Genomic DNA, 20,956 nt, shown 5'->3' with positions numbered 1-20,956 from the left:
AAGCTAACAGAGGTTGGTTCATGAAATTTAAGGAAAGAAGCCATCTCCATAATATAAAAGTGCTGATATAGAAGCTGCAGCAAGTTATCCAAAGATCTAGCTAATTAATGAAGGTGGCTACACTAAACAATAGATGCTCTTCCTTCCTTCCTTTCTTCCTTCCTTCCCTTTCTTTCTTTCTTTCTTTCTTTCTTTCTTTCTTTCTTTCTTTCTTTCTTTCTTTCTTTCTTTCTTTCTTTCTCTCTCTTTCTTTTCTTTTTCTTTTTCTTCCTTCCTTCCTTCCTTCCTTCCTTCCTTCCTTCCTTCTTCTTCTTTCTTCTTCTTCTTCCTTCTTTCTTCTTCTCCTTCTTCTCCTTCCCTTCCCTTCCCTTTCCTTTCCTTTCCTCTCAACAACAGATTTTCAATGTAGATGAAACAGCCTTCTATTGGAAGGAGATGCCATCTAGGACTTTTGTAGCTACAGAGAAGTCAGTGCCTGGCTTCAAAGCTTTCAAGGATAGTCTCACTCTCTTGTTAGGGGCTAATGCAGCTGGTGACTTAAATTGAAGCTAGTACTCATTGACCATTCCAAAAATCCTAGGGCCCTTAAGAATTACACTCAATCTACTTTCCCTATACTCCGTATATACAAAGCCTAGATGACAGCACATCTGTTTATAACATGATTTACCAAATATGTTAAGCCCACTGTTGAGACCTACTGTTCAGGAAAAAAGATTCCTTTCAAAATACGATGGTTCATTGACAATGCACTTGGTAACCCAAGAGCTCTGATGGAGATTGACAGCAAGGTTAATGTTCTCATGCCGGCTAACACAGCATCCGTTCTGCAACCCATGGATCGAGGAGTAATTTCAACTCTCAATCTTATTATTTAATTCATAATTAAATTCCATAATTTATAAATTAAGTTATAAAATTTATAATATAAATTAAATTAGATGTTATTTAATTCACATTTCATAAGGGCTATAGCCGCCATAGATGGTGATTCCTCTGATGGCCCTGGGCAAAGTAAACTGAAAACCTGCTGGAAAGGATTTGTGATTCTAGATGTCATTAAGAACATTCATGGGAGGGGCGCCTGGGTGGCGCAGTTGTTAAGCGTCTGCCTTCAGCTCAGGTCATGATCCCGGGATCCTGGGATCGAGCCCCGCATCAGGCTCCCTGCTCAGTGGGAAGCCTGCTTCTCCCTCTCCCACTCCCCCTGCTTGTGTTCCCTCTCTCGCTGTCTGTCTCTCTCTGTCAAATAAATAAATAAAATCTTTAAAACAAGACAAAACAAAAAAAGAACATTCAGAGGTCAAAATCCCAACATTAACAGGAGTTTGGAAGAAGTGGATTCCAACCCTCATGGAGAACTTTGAGGGGTTCAAGACTTCCAAGGAGGAAGTTAGGTGCACATGGGGTGGAAACAGCAAGAGAACTAGAGCTAGAAGTGGCGCCTCAGGATGAGCCTGAGTTGCTGCAATCTCATGATACAACTTGAATGGATGAGAAGCTGCTTCTTACGGACGAACACAGAAAGTGGTTTCTTGAGATGGAGTTTACTCCTGGGGAAGATGCTGCGCAGACTGCTGAAATGACAACAAAGGATTTAGAATGTTACATCAACTGAGTTGATAAACAGCAGCAGCGTTTGAGAGGACAGATTCTAATTGTGAAAGAACTTCTACTGTGGATAAAATGCCATCAGACAGCATCTCACGCTACAAAGAAATCATGAAAGGAAGAGTCCATCGATGAGGCAAACTTCACTGTTATCTTATTTTAAGAAACTGCCTTTAAGAAATCCCAGCCTTCAGCAACCACCACCCTGATCAGTCAGCAGCCACCAACACGGAGGCAAGACCCTCCACCAGCAAAGAGATTACGACTCGCTGAAAGTTCAGAGGATGGTTAGCATTGTTTAGCCAATAAAGTCTGATTGATTGATTGATTGATTGACTGATGGGGGTAGGGGCAGAGGGAGAGAGAGAATCTCAAGCAGGCTCCATGCCCAGCACGGAGCACAACTTGGGGCTAGATCTCAGAACCCTGACATTATGACCTGAGCCAAAATCAGGAGTCAAATGCTTAACGGACTGAGGCACCCGGGCGCCCCTAAAGTATTTTTCATTTAACATTGTTTTTTTAGACATAATACTACTGCACTCTTAATAGGATACAGTATCGTGTAAACACAACTTTTATATGTACTAGGAAACCAAAAAAGTCATTTGATTCTATTGCAGTATTTGCTTTATTTCAGTGGTCTGGAATGGAACCCGTGTTATCTCTGAGGTGTGCCTAGAAGTTGACAAAATCTTTATCAGGCAGGTAATATTAGTATCCTTCATTTTATAAATGAGGAAAGAAAGGCCCAATCAATGCTTGATCAAAGATATGATCAATATATGATCAATGCTTGATAAAAGATATGCTTGCTTGATAAAAGCATATAAACAGTAAAGAGTAAGATTAGGTCCTGAATCAAACAATGAATCATGGAACACCACATCAAAAACTAATGATGTAATGTATGGTGATTAACATCACATAAAAAAAAAAAAAAGATTAGGTCCTGAATCCTGGCCTCTTGGCTCCAAATCTTTCCCACTAGAGGGGCCCTCAAGGCTGGATAGCAGTTTCAATTCCTCTGAGAGTAGTCCTAGTTGATGTGGCCAGCAGAAACAAGCTTTGGGTCAGTGTTCCCTGAAGCAGAGACCGTGATCATGGGGATCCAGAGAACAAGGGGGAAAGTGGAGATGTAGGAGGCACACATGAGATATGACACACGAACATCACAGCAATCACTTGCAGGACTGAGTCAAGAGGTGCCCCTCATAGACTCTCTTGAGTGGGACCCCCTTTCACACATCTCCTTTCTGAGATTGCATCTCTGTTCCAGATTGGGAACAACCAATGCAGAGGTAAGAACAAAGGAAAATAGAAACACATAGCATTTCCATAGTGTGTCGAGTATCATCCAAATGAGGAAGAAATGCATGAATGTACACACAGAATATCACATAATTTTTTTAGATTAAGAACACAGTACAAAGCTTGTTTGACTTTTTTTTTGTCAGCCCATGTATTTTTGTTAGCAATGTTGACCACTGAAATTATTTTCTTAGAGGAGAATTTTCTAGTAAACCTCCCACATCATTGCAAACTTCCTGTTCCCAACTGCTGTTCCTCTTCGTAGGAAGGGTCATCATGACAAAAGCAGCAGGAGGGCTGATGGTCAGCAGAAAATTAATTTGGCAGGGTGTGTGCTTAAAGACATCAACTTCCAAGGGGAAGAAGTTTTTGTTTTGTTTTGTTTGGTTTGGTTTTCTAAAGCATTGTTTTTTTACCTGTGGTGTACCTTCTGAAGTTACGGATTATTTTTTGAAGATAGAGACTTTTGGTTTAGCTTAGTTCTCAGTACCTGGAAACTATTCAATACATGCTATTGAACTGAATGTTTAACATGTACTTCCCCTTAACCAAATGAAGAATATTTTATGGGGCACTTTTCATTTTAGATGAGGTTATAGAAGTAGGTAATCTTCGGAAATTGGGGAAATTAATTCACGAGGACTGTGGTCCAAGTTTAAATTCTGGGTCCTCAAGCACACTTTTAAAAACAGGGCCTTTGACCCTTTATTAAATATAAAACAAGCACACAGCTAATGTAAACCTCCTTTGAAATTGATGATATCAGGCTTGGCTGCATACTGGAGACAGGTGGGGTGGAAAGTGTGGTAGGATTTTTTTCAAAATACTGCTGCCAGACTCCAAAATGTAACTGGTAATCTGGACCCTGGGCTTCAGAGTTTTTAAAAGCTTCCTAAGAGATTCTAATAGACAGCCAAAGCTGAGCATCAGTGTCCTAAATGAATGAACACATTTAATCAGCACCAACTAAGTACCAGGCACGGTGCTAGGCTAGGCACCTGTTATCCTTTATTTTACGAATATGGAAATGGGGACTCAGAGAGGTTATCTGCTTAGCATCATGGAGCAGTGAAGTGTTAAAGTTGGAAAGAAAAAAAAGTCCTATGACCCCATACTCTTCTTGCCACTTACATTATAGTAAAGAATACGCTGGTGTCTGCAGAAGCCAAGGTATTGGCCTTTGAAAATGAATCCACATAGAAATAAACTCTGGGTGCAAAACCTGTTGGATCAATATTTCCTACTAATGCCACATTCTTTTGTTCAAAACCCAGCAATGTCTCCTATTGAGTTAGAAATTGCAGATGGAGGTGAAAGGCCTGATGTCAGGCCTTCCTGATTTGGGCGTTAGAGACTGTTCAGTCCATGAGAGGCAGGACGTGGGTGACCCCCGTAGGAAAACAGGGGCTGCGCTATGCACAGAGGAGGACTCACAAAGGTACACTGTGGCTACGTCAGTTCCCTCACTGTCCCTGTTGTAAAGAGCCGGCCACAGTGCTGAGATTGTGTCTCCGTTACAGATATCCCAACTGCTTAGGAATCCAGGGAGCAGCTATTCGTCGGGAGAAATTCAACCAAGAAAAACGAAACTTCAACCAAACCCAAGTGTAATTATGATGGAGAAGCTGAGCACACGCTTGAAGGTGGTTTGTGACTTTACTGCGTGTGTATGTGTGTGCACACTGTGATCTTTTGGCTTGAACAAACCCTTACTCACAGTGATATACCTCAGGGGTCCAATCAATGCCTCCTTATTCCCTCTAAATTTCCCTCCCTCACTATCTCCCCTCCATCCTTATGAAGTGTATGTCCACTTGCTGAGAAACATAGGGAAAAAGCAGGATTGTGTGAACATTTTAGAGTCCTGTCTGGAGCAGTGAAAACTGTCTATTTCAGAAAGAAAGAAAAATAGAGACAAAGGCACAGGGGAAAGGGAAAGTAGACACAAAGAATGAAATTGGCAGGTCGGGGTGCCTGGGTGGCTCAGTCAGTTAAGCATCCGACTCTTGATTTTGGCTCAGGTCATGATCTCAGGGTCATGAGATCGAGCCCTGTGTCGAGCTCCACTCTCAGTGGGGAGTCTGCTTGAGATTCTCTCCCTCTCCCTCTGCCCCTCCCCCTGCTCATATGCTCTCTCTCTCTCTCTCTCTCTCAAATAAATAAATAAATTGGCTGGTAGAGGACGTGACAGACAGGTACTTAAATAGACAGAGAGAAAAATAGGCAGAATAGGACAGAGAATGAATGAGACAGAGACAGGGAGAACCCAGAATGAGAGAACAGAGAGAAACCAAGATGGAAACTCAGGGAGAACTAGGCAGAGAGAGAGAGATGGCCAGTCAGTAATGGAAAGAGAGAGAAACAGAGAGAGGCAACAGAGAAAACCAGACAGGAGACAAAGATGAAGAAAGAAAGAAAGAAAGCGACAGACATGCTGAGAGGAGCACAGAAGACAGACAGAGGTGAACGGGAAGACAGAGGTGAGCAGAGTGGCAGAGCCAGGCAGGAGTGTGGACGGTTTTGTACACATTCTTGTGGTGAAATGAGAAGCCGACTGGTTTGCCAGGAGGGACAGCCTTCCCAGTCAGGGCTGTTGGAGGGTATGAGTTTAGTCATGCTAAATAGAAACAGGATGCCTTCCTCCCAAGCCTAATTCTGTTGCATCTGGAGGGCAGTGTGGTGAATGTGGTTTCTATGCCAGCACTCTGGGCCACGGGAGGACCTCACAGAATTACAGAATGTTGGAACCGAGATCCTTGTGGTAGACGTGTGTGGTTTCCTGGCCAGCCCCTATCCATTTGCCCCGTTTCCAGTAAAAGCCTCCAATTTTTATGGGGGGACCACCCTTTCCCACCTTCAGTCCTTGTGGGTTTTGTGGTGTTGACCATACCTCCTCACCATCTCCTATTCCAGGGATAGTATATGACCCAGGCTTGGCATATGATCCAGAGCATCAGTTTCTCCTGTGGTTTCAGTGATTGGTTCAAGGACAGGCACATAACTCAAGGGAGGCAAATCAGAGCCAATCAGTCTCCTTTGGGTTTTCTTTCTGGGCTCCTGGGTTTGCCCTCAGATCCAGACTTCAACCACGGAGCCATGTTGGCTGGAGCTGGGGCTGCCATCTTGCCAACTTACATAGTCTGAAAATGAAGCCAACAACACACAGCAGCAAAGAGTAAAATGAAGAACAACTCAGTTCTGTGGCCTCTTTTGAACACTGATCAAGCTGTTCTGAAGTCAGAACTATCTCTAGACCTTTTTTTTTTCCCCCAAAGCTAATAGATTACCTTTTTCTTTAAAAGTTTAAAACAGTTTGAACTAGATTTTCTGTCACTTGCAACCACATCCTAGTGATATGATGTCTCAGAAATCAATATCACCACATTCTACAAAAGCTGAGTTTAGCTTATCTATGATTTTAGCTAGTTAGTGACAGCATAGGAAGCAAGGTTTCATCCACCATGTACCCCAATGAACTCACTCTTTCATTCTCTCCCCCTTATTTTATTTTAAAATTAAGCTATAGGGACCATTTCCAATAAATGTCTTTACTCATGTGATTTCACAAGATCTAGAAACACCAGCCCTAAGCAATATGCCACCCCTAAGTAATGCTTCCCTTTGTTCAGCTCACTCCCCTTCCTATGTTTCTCTCCCTTCCTAGTCATGGTAAGCAGAATACAACAGACATCACGGACACTTTTATGTGAACTTACCAAACAGAAACTTTACCTTTTAAAGGAGAACAATAAAACAAACCCGAAGGAACACATTTCTAATGGAGGAATTCCAAATATCATAGCATGTGGTTAGAGGACATACTTTAGAATTGCTGAACCTTCTTACAATCTTCTGAACTGTAAACAATGAGCACTAGGTCCAATATTTTTTTATAAGATTGTAAATGAAAACGTACTGAAGACCCCTGAAAAACATCTCCCATGTAATATATGTTTAGAGCAGTGGTTCTCAAACTTTATCATGCATTAAATCACTAGAAAATTGTTGAAACCCTCTCTGAGCAACCCCCCCCCCCCCCGACTTTCAGCTTTAGAGGGTATGGGGCAGGCCTGAGGATTTGCATTCTTTTTTTAAGATTTTATTTATTTATTTGACAGAGAGACACAGCGAGAGTGGGAACACAAGCAAGGGGAGTGGGAGAGGGAGAAGCAGGCTTCCCGCTGAGCAGGGAGCCCTGATGCAGGGCTCCATGCGGGGCTCCATGCAGGGCTCCATGCAGGGCTCGATCCCAGGGCCCTGGGAACATGACCTGAGCTGAAGGCAGCCGCTTAGAAGGCAGCCGCTTAACAACTGAGCCACCCAGGCTCCCCGAGGATTTGCATTTCTAACGAGTTCCCAAGTGATGCTGATGCTGCAGGTCGAGGGCGCCATACTTTGAAGAACATGTTCAGATTTTAAAATACAACTCTGAGAGAGCTTGGCCAGGTGGCATAAAACCTCAGCAGAGCTCTGCCCAAGTCCTAGAAATTAAGGCCCCCTCCCACCTCAGCAGAGATGCAGGCTACTGTTTGAGGTGCAACCTGGGTGATGTCCGGGGGGGGGGGCTGGTGCCCTGCCGTAAGTCCACTGGTGACCCAGATGAAGGATGACAGCCAAAGTCCATGAGTGCTGGGATTGGCAGATGCTTATGTGGTGGGAAAACAGTTTTTGAAATACGAATTTGGGTGTTCTTTTTCTCTTTCTGAAAATTCCTATTACTCCCAGGAACTTCCCTTCCCTACTCTTCTCACCCCACCCCCTGTTCTAGGCAATAGCCAGAACTGTTTTATTCTCATTGCCCCAAGGGATGATGTCATACAAGAAAGAAGCCTACTTCCTGGCTTTCGTGTATCTAGGTACAGAAGCAAACTAGGTTAACGTGGTCAGTGCGGGTACACAGGACAAGGTGCTCAGAAGGGCCTGGCACTAGGGTTTAATGCTCTGCAGTGGCTGTCTTGAAATTCTTCACAGTTTTAACTTGGAATGTATGATTTGTAAAGTAGAGTGAGGTAGGGCAATGGAGCATGCCCCTGGGGCTTGGAGACTTGGCTCACAGGGAATCCTGCCCCCAGCTGTCTCCTGGGGTGCCCCACCACTCGCTCCCTGGTGCCCTGGTGTCATGGCCCTGCTAGGCTTCCTTCCATACCTGGTACAGGTGCAGAGAGGAGGAGAGGGTGTCAGGCCCTGGTGCACAGGCCTTAAGGCATCTGGAGATGAGAACAAGGCAGGTGCCTTTGCACCTCAGGTGGTGGGTGCCACAGCCACTGGGTGGGCAATGCAGTGGGGTCTCTGGTCCAGCCCCAATCCAGACATAGGGCCTTATGTATGTATATGTGTATGGCACGTGTGTATGGCATGAAGGCTATGATCCCCTCGGGACCATCTGTCTGCTGGGGGCCCGTGAACGGGGGTGGTTGACTTTCCCTACCCCGTCCCCAACTTTATGTTTTCATCTTGTATGGGGTCCAGCAAACGATGTAGCCAGCCAGCACATAGGCTTTGAAACAGGCCCCAGACACCTTTACACCCCGGAATACCTGAAATGTGATGAAGGCCACTGATAGCCCCGTGGAGGTTTTCACTTTTCCCAGCATTGTGTGGAAAGAGAAGACCCATCCTCTGCACCTCAAAGTAGTGAAGAATTGAGCTGAGAGCAAGCTGGAGCTGGAGGAGAACTTAGGGCAAGGATGACTTAGCACGGACCCACATAGTCCAAAGGCCAGGCAGGAGCAGGCGAAGTTCAGGGGATGCCAGCAAGGATAGATAGTGACCTAGACTGGATGTGTGCATGTGTGTGTGTGTGTGTCTGTGTGTGTGTGTCTGTGTGTGTGTGTGTGTGTGTGTGTGTAAATCCCACACTGACAGATTAAACTCCTTCCATCGGATGAAATGGAGGTTTGAAGTAGAAAACAAGTGGCTTACAGGAAAAAAAAAAAAAAAGATGAAATCTCTTGCATCCCTGAATGTGCAGATTGATGTTTATATATGCCACACTTGCCCCCAAAATGGGAAAAGGAGTTTGTAGAGGCATGGAGTTAAGAACATACAAGGAAAGAAACTGCTTACAAGGCTGAGAGCTGGGAGAGACCTGTTAGGCCTGGCAAGGAACCACCACCCTTCAGAGGATCTAAGAAAGAAACTCTGAGTCACCCACAAAGGCCAAATTGCCCAGGGTCAAGAAGCATAAGGACTGAGGCTGGTCAGGGGAAGCCGACCTAAGAAGCAGTACCAAAGCATCACTTCCTTATAAGAGAGTTGTTTAAATTGTCCACGAGAATATTTTGTTCTATTATGGATACGTGTGCCTTGTGTACTTTATTTGGGAGAACACTTTCTTCAAAGCAACTTAGCTAATGTGGTGGGGGAAAAATGCTGGTTGCCAGGGGTACCATCCAGATACAGGGGAAGAACAATAGTTGACGAAAAATAGCAGGAACTGAGTCCCAGAAAGAGTGGAAAGAGTGAAGTAATTAAGAAGCCTGATTTTTTTTTTATTGGGAAGGCATTTTTGGAGGTTTCTTTTCTCTCTTTTTAAAAATCCCTGTCTTCTAGTTCTTCTACAACACACATCCTTTACCTGTGCAGTTTTTACAGGGGGGAGTCCCCTAAAATGAAAGAAAATGTGGAGATTCATAATACTTGTAGTGAAGATGCATTTATGATTCTCATCTGCCTTTCTCTGTGTTTGGGAGGAGAGGAGGAATAAAGGGAGAAAAAAAAAAAACTCAAGTAGATAGTTTCATTCTCTTTCCTGTTAGCTGAATCCAGACATAAACGAAGGAACAAACACTCCCAGGGAACAACCAGAAAGGAGTAGAGGCAGGGAGGTCCCCCACAGGGGTCCAGGTCTTTAGAGGACCCAAGTGCACCCCCAGGAGTCCTCCTCCAGGAGATATCTCAGACCAAATCATCACTGACCTGGACGATGTACCCCAGCAGGTTACTGGGCCTCTGGGATTGTGCTGGTGGGTGCAGGGAATGGATTCTGTGGCCAACCTAGTCCCACGTCAACAAAAATTCTTCTATAACCAAAGATGTTCCAGGTTGTAGTAAATAATACAAAGCTCAGATAAAACCGAAACCATTGTGTCAAAAGTACAAAGAATAGCTCCCTGGAGTCCCTTGGAACTGGATTTGACTTATAGAAGGTTTTGCGGGGGGGGCGGGGGGGGGGTAAAAGATTTTATTTTGGGACACCTGGGTGGCTCAGTTAATTAAGCAACTGCCTCCGGCTCGGGTCATGATCCCAGGGTCCTGGGATGGAGCCCTGCCCTGGGCTCCTTGATTCGTGGGAAGCCTGCTTCTCCCTCTCTCTCTGCCTGTAGCTCCCCCTGCTTGTGCTCTCTCTTTCTCTCTCTGTCAAATAAATAAATAAAATCTTTAAAAAAAAGGATTTTATTTTTAAGTAATCTCTACACCCAATGTGGGGCTCAAACTCACAACCCCAGGATTAAGAGTCGCATGCTCCACTGACTGAGCCAGCCAGGCGCCCCCCTTTATTTATTTTTTTAAGATTCTATTTGGAAGGTTTTAACTTGTCCATTTGGTGCCAAATCTGCCATAAGAGAGAACTCCTGATATGGATGCAATTCATACCTGTGATAAACCAGGACAGAAAAAGCTAAAGCACCCAGAGAGAACAAAAAGGGAACAGAGAAAAGCAGACACAGAGAGAAATGGCATTCAATGACTCAGAGCAGATAACTGATTTCTTCCTATGGAATCGATGAAAAAAGGTTCTGCAGAAGGGGGTCAAGTCCCCAGCACATTTAAAGGAGGTGCACACCCTCCTTAGCTGGCTGCCCTTCACTAGTGTGGCCTCCGTGTCAAGAGAACTGGATCCTGGTTCTCAGAAGCTTGTGTTTCTTCTCTGTTAGGGATCCTGTTTAGCTCCCGATGAGAATTCTGTCCTCATCAGCATCAGTTTCCAAAACTCCCCCCACTGACACAAAATTAAAAGGGAAGCAGAGTCCCTCTGGGATGTTTTATATCATGAATCATCCCGCCCTTCCTGACTCTCCTGGGAATCCCATCCACACACAGAGGTCCCATTGACTCCTGGGGTCCTTGTCAAAGGCGAATTCAAGAATGGAAAAGATGAGCTGGAGTTGATTTCATGTTGGACGCGTCGGCTGAGTCCTGTCACAGGCGGGGGTCACAGCAGCTTAAGATTAAAGGAGCCTGCCATTCAAATGCTTGGGGTTTTCTAGCATTCTGAGTGTAAATGGATCCCATAATTCACATGCAGACTGTTTAGAAGGAGATGAATGAACAGCAGAGCTCTGCAGAGTTCTTTTTAAACATACAGTGCAGCCTGTTTGTATGGTAACTGGACCTTAAGCATGTACCACTGAAGGAAGTGCTTGGCCAGTTTTGCTTTATTTTATTTTAATCCTGGAACAGGCAAGGGAAGAACAGAGTTTAAGAAAGTACCTTCTCAAACCTGTACAACCAAAAGCCTTTCCAGAGACATAGCAACTTTCTGCTTTTCAAATACTTCATTGATTTAAAGATTCAACAAGAAAAATTATTTTGGGGGGCACCTGGGTGGCTCCGTCAGTTAAGCGTCTGCCATCAGCTCAGGTCATGATCTCAGGGTCCTGGGATCCAGCCCCATGTCAGACTCCCTGCTCAGTGGGGAGTCTGCTTCTCCCTCTCCCTTTGCCCCTCCTCTCCACTTGTGCTCTCTCGCTGTCTCTCTCACTGTCTCTCTCTCAAATAAATAAAATCTTTTAAAAAAGAAAAATTAATTTTTTATTAACTGAGGCTAGAATCCTCTCTGTACAGGATCCCACACTCTCCCAGCAAGAGCATTGAGGAACATTGGCCATGGCATGGTGGTAATCAGAAATTTGTCTTTGAAAACATGAGAATTTCTGTGTTATTTGTAAGTAAATCACATGACTTTGATTTGTTCACTCATTCATTCAGCCATTCACTTTGTTCATTCAATGAACATCTGTTAAGTCCCTTCCACGTACAAGGTGCTGTGCTAGGCACCGGGTGAACAAAATGGCATAAGATAGATTCCAGGGTTCCATGTAAAATGGACTAAGCTGGACTAACAAGCCTTGTCCCTCCCACTGGATGCAGCTTTTAAAACCTGGACAGAACACAAGGAGCAGGTATTTACTATGAAAAGTAAATAGCAGGTAGCTTGGGAAAAAGATGGAAATTCAAAGGACTGCTCAACACGTGGTGAGCTTACCACTTTTCTCCCCCCGGTATCCCGTGCCCTGGATTCAAGGCAGCCTAAAACCTGGAATGGAGCACCGGCAAGGACAGAGAGAGCTCCAGGAAAGGCCCTTCTGTTTTGACATGAGCAGTGGTGAAAGGATCTCCCAACATTCAGAGAGAATGGAGAAAATTTCTCATTTTCCTTTTTCTTTTCCTTAATCTCTCAAAACCACCCAGCCCATTGATAGCCTGCAGGTCCTTAAAACTCTGAGGGGTGGAAGGAACCTTCCTCTCTGGCTGCAAGAACAGCGGCCCAAGAGAGGGGCACAAATGCCTACTGCTTTTTTTTCCCCTCTCTGTCTTCCCGCCTCTTGGCCACAGTAATGAAGAGTCTGACTCTATTTTTTGATGTTTGATTGCAGACAGCTTTCCAGCCTCACCACTCCCCCTTCACTTTCTGTCCCACATCTGGATGAAGCTGGTAGGAAGGCTCAGTTGCTCCTTTCTCACCAGTGGGAAGTTCAAACCATGGAGATCCAGCCTGCGAGCAGGGACATTCGCCACAACCACACCCCCTGGCCATCAGAAACACCAAGCCAGTCCCCATTCCTGGCTCTTTCAAGCCATTTTCAGACCAGCTTGGGAGCCCTCTTTGCTCTCTCCAGAAAGTTCGATGATGTAAGTAATAAACCTTTCCGTACTTTCTTGTGGACGTATGGCTCATTGAGTTTACTATCCAAATTAAAAAAAAAAAAAAATTGGCACAGTGCAGTGGGAGCGGTCCATCCCATTTTTGCTGAATGAAAACAACGACCCCAGGTATGGGCACAGTTCATAGGAAATGAACAGCAGATGAGGACCAAAAAGGGACTCTTAAGGGAACTAAAAAGCTCCGGGGAAATCTCAGAGAGGAAGCACCTGGGGGGCACTGGTAAAATTGTTTACGAACCGAGGTTTATTCCCAGGGTGTGCATGCGTGAATCTGACCGTAAAGAGTGTATCCTAGACAGAGAAATGAACCACGGGAGAGATCGCGGCCAAGGGGTCAGACCGGCCACTAGGTGGCGTACACATCAGATTGATCCCAGTAGCCCTGCAAAGGCTTTGAAAACAACCGACTTTGAAGCCACAATCCACAGAAGGCTGGTCAGAACTTGCAGCCTAAAACCAACTGGGTTGATTGCCTACTAAAACAAAAAAATGTCAATATTTCATCGGATTTAAACAAGACCCAGAGTCTCATAACATAATCTTCAAACTGTCCAAGATACAACCCAAAATTATTCAGCATGCCAAGAGCTAGGAAAATCTCAACTCTAATAAGTAGAGTTGCTTACAAGAAGTACACAGTGTAGTGCAGGAGACAGAATCATAAATGGATAATGACATAACCTTTAGTACTGATGCTGTGAGAGATATGGATAGGACAATGTGGGAGCATAGAAGTATACCTAACCCAAACTGGGGAGTTGGGAAATAAGGAAATTAGGATCGGCTTCCTGGAAGAACAGATGTTACTGTTAAGTCTGAAAGAATAAATAAACAAGAAGGAGTTAGGTGAAGCAGTAGAAAGTATTCACAGGGTGCCTGGGTGGCTCAGTGGGTTAGACTCTTGATTTCAGCTCGGGTCATGTTCTCAGGGTCATCAGGCTCCTCTCTGCCTGTGGAGTCTGCTTGGGATTCTCTCTCTCTCCCTCTCTCTCTGCCCCGCCCCCTCTCTAAAAAAGAAAGAAAGAAAGTATTCACATCTATGAAAGGGGCAGCAAGAGAAAAGCAGGCCAGGTGGGCATGAGGGACTACAAACAGTTCTGTTTTGATGGGGCACTAGCTGCCAGGCAGGGAGTAGCAGAAAAGGGTGATGGAAGGGCCAGGACCAGTCCATGGAAGGGTTCAAATACCATCATATATCATATTCAACCTTATCGGTCATCCCACCTAATCTTAGTTCTGGCTATATGAACACATTAACACAACCTAACACAGTGGTCGTAATGAAATCATGGAAATCATGGCACCCTTCTGTGTCTTCGCTTCTTATGGCCGAAACTATTGGTGTGCACCGATGACCTGCCTGGTCTTCTGTTTCCCAGCCTCCCTTGAAATTAGGTTGGCTGTGTGACTGATTCTGCCTAATGGATGTGAGTGAAAGTGAGGCATGAAACACTCAGGGCTCAGATATTTTAAGTACCCAGGTGCCTTTCCTGAACTCTCTCCCCCTTTCACTTAGATATTAGAGGCCATGTGTTCGAGGGCCATGCAACAAGATAGAAGGAACTTGGGTCACTGGGTCATCACTTGGAGGAAAGTCACTTCAAGAACATTCATGAAGGAGTTTGCACAAGAGAACAATAAGCTTTTCTTGTGTGAAGCCACTGGGACTTCACAGTTCAGCCTAATACGATTTTTCCGTCTCTTTATCAAGAGCATGATAAACCTCCCTCCAAAGTCTTTCCCAGCTCCATAAATCTAACTTTATCTAGAGAAGGTCCTCCTCCAATCATCTTTGCCCAAATTTCTTGGGATCAGTCCTGCCTATGTTCTTCATCTCCAGAACACATCTGTATCTTACCTTGGAGAAGGGTCATGATGCCAGAGATGCTCAGGATTGGATAGGCTCTCAAAACTCACTATTGTAACTTACTTCCTAGTACCTGATTCACCTTTCCAACAGTCCTGCTACGTGGTGGTCCAGGGTTTGGTCAAAAACTTCCAGTAACTGGAAATTCACTGCTCTGACTATACAAATATTCTTCCTCCCCCTACATTCTGAATAAGAAATATACTGCCCTTAATTCATAATCCCCATGGACTGTGCTTAATCTCCTCACTTTATTTTTCAAATGAATGAGCAGTAACTCTATTCAAATGAATGAGTTGTGATTCCAGTTGGGACATGTGAGCCTTTTCCTGACCTCTTCCCATCATGGCAATAAATCTTTTTTCCCCTACACAATGAACTACTTATTTGGTGAAATTGCATGGCCCGTTCGTGACAGTCCAGAAATTATCCTTATATTCATCAATTCCATGTGCCCATGAGTAGAGAGCTCTTTCTTTGAGAGGATCTTGTCTGTAACATTAGCAGTTTTGCAGTTCAAATCTTTGGAAGCTGTAAGTCTACCTATATGTCCATGAGGTATCTCTGAAACCATGAACATCCCTAAAAAAGTCAATACAACTAAACAAGAAAACAGAAATGAACATCCTCATCTGGCTGGAAAGTTTTTTTCTTTTTTTTAAGATTTTTGTTTATTTATTTGAAAGAGAGAGCAAGCACGAGTGGCAGGGGGAGAGGCAGAGGGAGAAGCAGACTCCCCACTGAGCAGGGACCCAATGCGGGGCTCAATCCCAGGACCCCGAGATCATGACCTGAGCTGAAGGCAGAGGCTTAACTGACTGAGCCACCCAGGCACCCCTGGCTGGAAAGTTTTAACATGAAAGATTTCTGTAGTGAAGCATTCTATTTTCTTGGATGCAATGTCTGCTCTGTTCATAACGCTGGATAGTCCTTGATTAATGTGAAGCACAATCCATAAAAGGAAAAAATGATAAATTGGACTGCATCAAAATTTAAAACTTTTGCTCTGTGACTCTACTGGAGGCATAAAGACAAGCTCTTTACAGAGTGGGAGAAAACATTTGCAAACCACATATGTGACAAAGAACTAGTATCCAGAACATATAAGGAATTCTCAAAATGCAACAGTAAAAAAATAAGAAGTAACCCAAGTAGAAAATGGATAAAAGACATGAAGAGACATTTTGCCAAATGGTGACAAATAAGCACATGGAAAAATGTCTAACATCATTCGCCTGTAGGGCAATGCAAATTAAAACCACAATGTGATATCACTGCACATCTCTCAGAAGGGCTAAAATATAAAAGAGAGACTGCCAAATGCTAACAAGGATGCAGAGAAACTGGATCACTCATACGCTGATGGTAAGAATGTGAAATGGTATAGCCACTCCAAAAAATCGTTTTTTTAAAAGCTAAACGTGCACCTATCATACACCCCAACTATTCTATTCCTGGATGTTTATCTCAGAGAAATGGCAATATATGCTCACACAATAATATGTACATGAATTCTTAGATTAGCTGATTCCTAATAGCCAAAACCTGAAAGCCACACAGATGGTTAAAAAAACTGTGGCACATCCATACCAGGTACTTACTTCAGGAATAAAAAGGAACTAACTATTGATACAGGCAACAACCAGGATCAATCTCCAGATAATTACACTGAGTGAAAAAAACTAATCCCCAAAGTTTACCTACCATATGATTCCATTTATATAATATTCTTGAAATGACAAAATTATAGAAATGGCGTACAGGTTAGTGGTTGTCAGAAGTTACAAGGGGTTGGAGTGGGCAGGGAATGGGTGTGATTATAAAAGGCCAACAGGAGGGAGGGATCCTTGTGGTGATGAACATGTTCTGCATCTTGACTATATCAATGTCAATACCTGGTTGTGATATTCTATTACAGTTCTGGAAGATGGTACCATAAGGGGAAACTGGGTAAAGAATAAAAGGAATCTCTCTGTATTATTTCTTTACAAATGCATATAAATCTACAGTTATAAAAAGATCAGATTTTAAAAAAGATTTTTAAAACATTCCCCATTTCTGGGTCGCAGCTCATCCCAGGTAAATCACAATAGCTGGAGGTGGGAGCCAGGTATTGGTAGTTTTTAAAGATGCCCAGGTGGTTCCAGTGGGCAGCAGGTTCGGGAACCACTAAATTAAACATCTCAGAAGCCTCCAAGGAGATATTTAAGGAAAAGGGGCGGGGTGAGTTTTCTTAAAGTTCTGTCTGTAGATACATCTTTGCAAAAGGGAAGGGCACCTGGGCGGCTCAGTCGTTAAGCGTCTGCCTTCGGCTCAGGTCACGATCCCAGGGTCCTGGGATCAAGACCCGCATTGGGCTCCCTGCTCAGCGGGGAAGCCTGCTTCTCCCTCTCCCACTCCTCCTGCTTGTGTTCCCTCTCTCGCTGTCTCTCTCTCTCTCTCTCTCTCTCTCTCTGTTGAAAAATAAATAAAATCTTTAAAAAAAAAAAGGGAACGGACACAGAAACACCCTATAACATTTTGGCCATCGGCCCAGTCAATGTGTGGGAGAGGCCTTGGGCATTTCTTACTCATCTAGCAGGCTCTTGACCTTGAAACTTCACTAACTGAACTTAAGACTAAAAGCCAACATTATTAACCACTTTGCTAATTGGAATAATTTACCAAAATTTTTAAAAAGTTATTTCATAAACAATGCAATTTCCAATTTCTTCCTTTCTACTTTCATCCCGATAATCTTCATTAAAGCTCACCTGAGCAGTGTGTTGTTGTTTTAAAATTAACACCCTATGCACACCTGATTTGTATTTCAGCTCTTTTAATAGTCGGTGTCCTTCTTTCCAAGAAATTTGTTGGAGATACCACCTAAACTTACTGTAGCAATTAGCCTCTTAGACCCAACTGTAAGGAGAAAGGGACAGAATCTTTCCTCTCATTAAATTTGGACCCAATTTCACCTTTATAGTCAGCCACACTGCCCTGCTGACAGGACTCTTAGAATGTTCTTCAATTGTACGTTTTCGAATATTATCATGCCCTATTTTTCAGCCTACACCTTCTCTTGGGACTTTTCCTTTTAAATTAAAAACACTGTTTAAAATGTGTTATCAAAGCAACATTTACATATAATGAGAAAAAGCAGCCTTCTCAAACAAGATAAACTGCTTTTCCTCAAAGATGCCATTTTTTATTGCATTAAGGGCTGTTTGCTCAAAAAGATCAGAAGCAAATGGATTAACCCTGTACATCAAGTCCTCTTTCTCAAGAACCCAATTTTGTTTGATTTTTCCACTCCAAGTATCACAAATACAGTAGTAGCTCCATGGGAGCTCAGAGAATAGGAAAAATGGAGCTATCTTGGGCGCCTGGGTGGCTCAGTAGGTTAAGCAACTGCCTTCGGCTTGGGTCATGGTCCCGGGGTCCTGGGATTGAGTCCCACATCAGGCTCCCCCTGCTCTGCTGGGAGCCTGCTTCTCCCTCTCCCTCTGCCTGCCGCTCCTCCTGCCTGTGCTCTCGCTCTCGCTCTCTCTCTCTCTGTCAAATAAATAAATAAAATCTTAAAAAAAAAAGAAAAGAAAAATGGAGCTATCTCTAATTTTTGCAGTGTTTTATTTCCAAGAAATCTCTTTTGGGTAAGATCGAGTTAAGCATGTATGCTAGTGAATGTATGTAAATCCATTTTACCATAGACACAAACATAATTCTTTTACAGTTCAGCAAAGCACGAGAGTGAGGAGTCATTTCATTCAAGACAAATTCCGGATTTAAGTGTACACAGACACAGAGCATTAAACTCAGTTGAGGACAACCAATGAAAAACAAGCTGTGCACAAAGATGACCTCTCTCACCCCATGAAGTTTCCACCCAGAAACATCTGCAGGCTGCACAGTCCAGATGATTTAAATGGAAGCCTCAGAGGCAGGAAACCATACTCACCCCGGGCTCTTTGTGAACAGGGCTTGTTGCTGAACCCATTCACTCTGCTTCTAATTCACAATTCTCCAGCCCCAACCAAATACCCTCCCCTCCCTTGGTTCTCACAAGGCACAGAGCCCTTCCCTCCCTACCCCCAAGGTCTTCGCTCAGACCATTCCTGCTGCCCCCAGCGTGGTTCTCCTGACTCCTTGACCACTGGCTCCCTGTCAGACTTCATGTTTCAATTAAAATAATATCCTTTCTCATCCCCCCCCTCACTCCAGAGTCAGTCTCTGACTCAGCACCTGTTTATTTTTGAGTCCTACTCCACAGCTTGACATCTAACAGATGTTTTGCAAAAGTAATAAACGCCTCTTCCAGCTAAAAAAGTAGATATGACAGCATTCCTTAAGAGAATTTTAGTGATTAGTAAAAATTGATATTTTTAAACATACACACACACCCATATGAGAATCAAACACAAAGAATGTAATGATTAGCTCAAGCGGTTGAGGATCAGAGGCCGGTTGCTTGGATAGAACTTTAAGCAGGTACAATCCCCAGCAACCTGTGACCCAGACCTGACTACTGTTTCACAACTGTTCCCTCCTCTGAACACCTAACGTGCATCTATTATCCGTCCCGTTCATCCATTCAATAGGTGCTTCTGCTTTATGACTCTTACCAACCTCTTAAAGTGTATTTTAAGCTCTTGGAAAGCAAAGACCACTTTTTTAATAATAATAGCAAACACTTGGGTATTTCCTAGGTGCTAGTCATAATATTATGTGCTTTCCTGTATTCATAATATACACAGTGGGAGTTGTGATTCAAACCCCTGCAGAAAGACCGCAGAGCCTGCATGCACCTTCTTTTCTGAAACCTGGATCTGACACTGCTCAGCTGTTTACCTGAACTTTGGCAAGTTGCCTCAGTTTCCTCCTCTGTAAAATGGGAATGACATAGCATTACCTCAGAGGGTCGTTGTGAAGATTGAAGAAAGTTGATATCGTAAAGTGGAAGGTGGCTGGCACCCAGCAGGTACTCATTAAATGTTAGTTGTTATTATTATTGTTTATAGGAAAGTCCCAAGTCCCGGGAAAGCCCTCGGTCCCGTTTCTTGCACGGGGAAGTCCCGTGTCCTTGGCAAAGGTTCAAAACGGGTCCAAATGGCAGACTTAGGACAGGAAGTTGGCCGGTGCCCTGTGGTCACTCTCCACTGCCTGCCTCTCTTTCAGAGCCCACCTAAAACTCCCCCTAGGTCCTGTAATTGACCTCCCCTCCCCGTAAAGAAACTGCACTCCTTAGCCAACAGTCTGTAACGCAGAAGTCGCGTACCTTTTTCGTACGTTCTTCCACGTAGCTCATCGCCCTGTTCTCCCCATTTACCGTTCAGTTTTGTAACCATCCCTGTTTTCTAAGAGCAAACTATTTGATGTTTGAGAGTAACTCTGACAAGGCCAAAATTTCGTGCCTACCCGAATGAAACTAGAGCATCTAGTGCCCCCTGCTGCCTCTTCATGGGAAAGGCAATTAAATAAGAAAAGCTTGATTCGTTGACCGTGAATTTTGCTTATCGAGGTCTAAAGAGAAATCGGTACAAATAGCCTAAGTTTGAAATTAGACTCACGTTTTATCTTTTCTTGAATTCCCACTCTCGGATTCCAGTCCTCTGCCCGGCCCTGGCTCGGCGGCCTTCTGAGACCACAAGTTTCCTCGGATTTGGAGAGCGCGCGGTTGAGGCCAATGGGATGCCGGCGCACGGCTGAGTGTCTGGCAGGTTCAGCCAATGAGCATGAGGTGTGGCAGAGGTGGGCCCGCCCCCCCGCCCCGGGTCCCCAGATTTGAGATTATCAAGTCAGGTGGAGGCTCCCGACGAGCCGCCTTGGTTGTGGCTGAGGCGAGGGCGAGCGAGCGGGCTGCGCTGCGTCCACGGCGGCGAGGGGTCTGTCCAGGATGTCAGAAGCAAGTGAGGGCGCGCAGCCCATGGGAACCACCGGCCGGGCGGAGGACCGACAAGAGGCCACCCCCGAAAGTGCGTCTCCAGCCCGGACCCGGGGGCCTCCACGGGGAGCCGGGCCGGCGCCGAGCCCGACCAGTTGATGGTCCCGCCATGAGCTGGGCCAAGAACCAGGAGGATGCGAGGTTAGGTGCCGTGGCACCCCTCCACGTGCCAGGCCAGGGCCTCCATCCTGCCGCTCTCCATCCTTCCTCTCTCCATCCTCCCCTCCAGGTGGGAATGGAGTCGCTGTATGACCGAAGTCTCTTTCGGAAGGCCAAGTTCCTTGAGAGCCCCATCTAGGCACAGGGGGAAGACAGAGATAGATGACTGCACTTTGTTGAGAGGGTTTTTGAAAACCAAA

The 20,956-nt window shown here is 44.6% G+C and overlaps 1 long non-coding RNA gene across 1 annotated transcript; it reads right to left on the bottom strand.

Annotated features, from left to right (window-relative positions):
* Nucleotides 1–1,278: 1,278 nt before the first annotated feature.
* On the bottom strand, nucleotides 1,279–20,333 carry LOC113926280. Its single transcript, XR_003521265.1, has 3 exons — nucleotides 20,224–20,333; nucleotides 5,813–6,062; nucleotides 1,279–1,577 (listed from the first exon to the last, which is right to left on the bottom strand). It is a non-coding gene; the product is annotated as an uncharacterized LOC113926280 (long non-coding RNA).
* Between the last annotated feature and the right edge of the window lie 623 nt (nucleotides 20,334–20,956).

The sequence above is a fragment of the Zalophus californianus genome, chromosome 7 (genome assembly GCF_009762305.2).
Source record: "Zalophus californianus isolate mZalCal1 chromosome 7, mZalCal1.pri.v2, whole genome shotgun sequence".
Classification (NCBI taxonomy): Eukaryota; Metazoa; Chordata; class Mammalia; order Carnivora; family Otariidae; genus Zalophus; species Zalophus californianus.
Note: the sequence above shows the minus strand (reverse complement) of the source record. Positions and strands in the feature narration are given on the sequence as shown.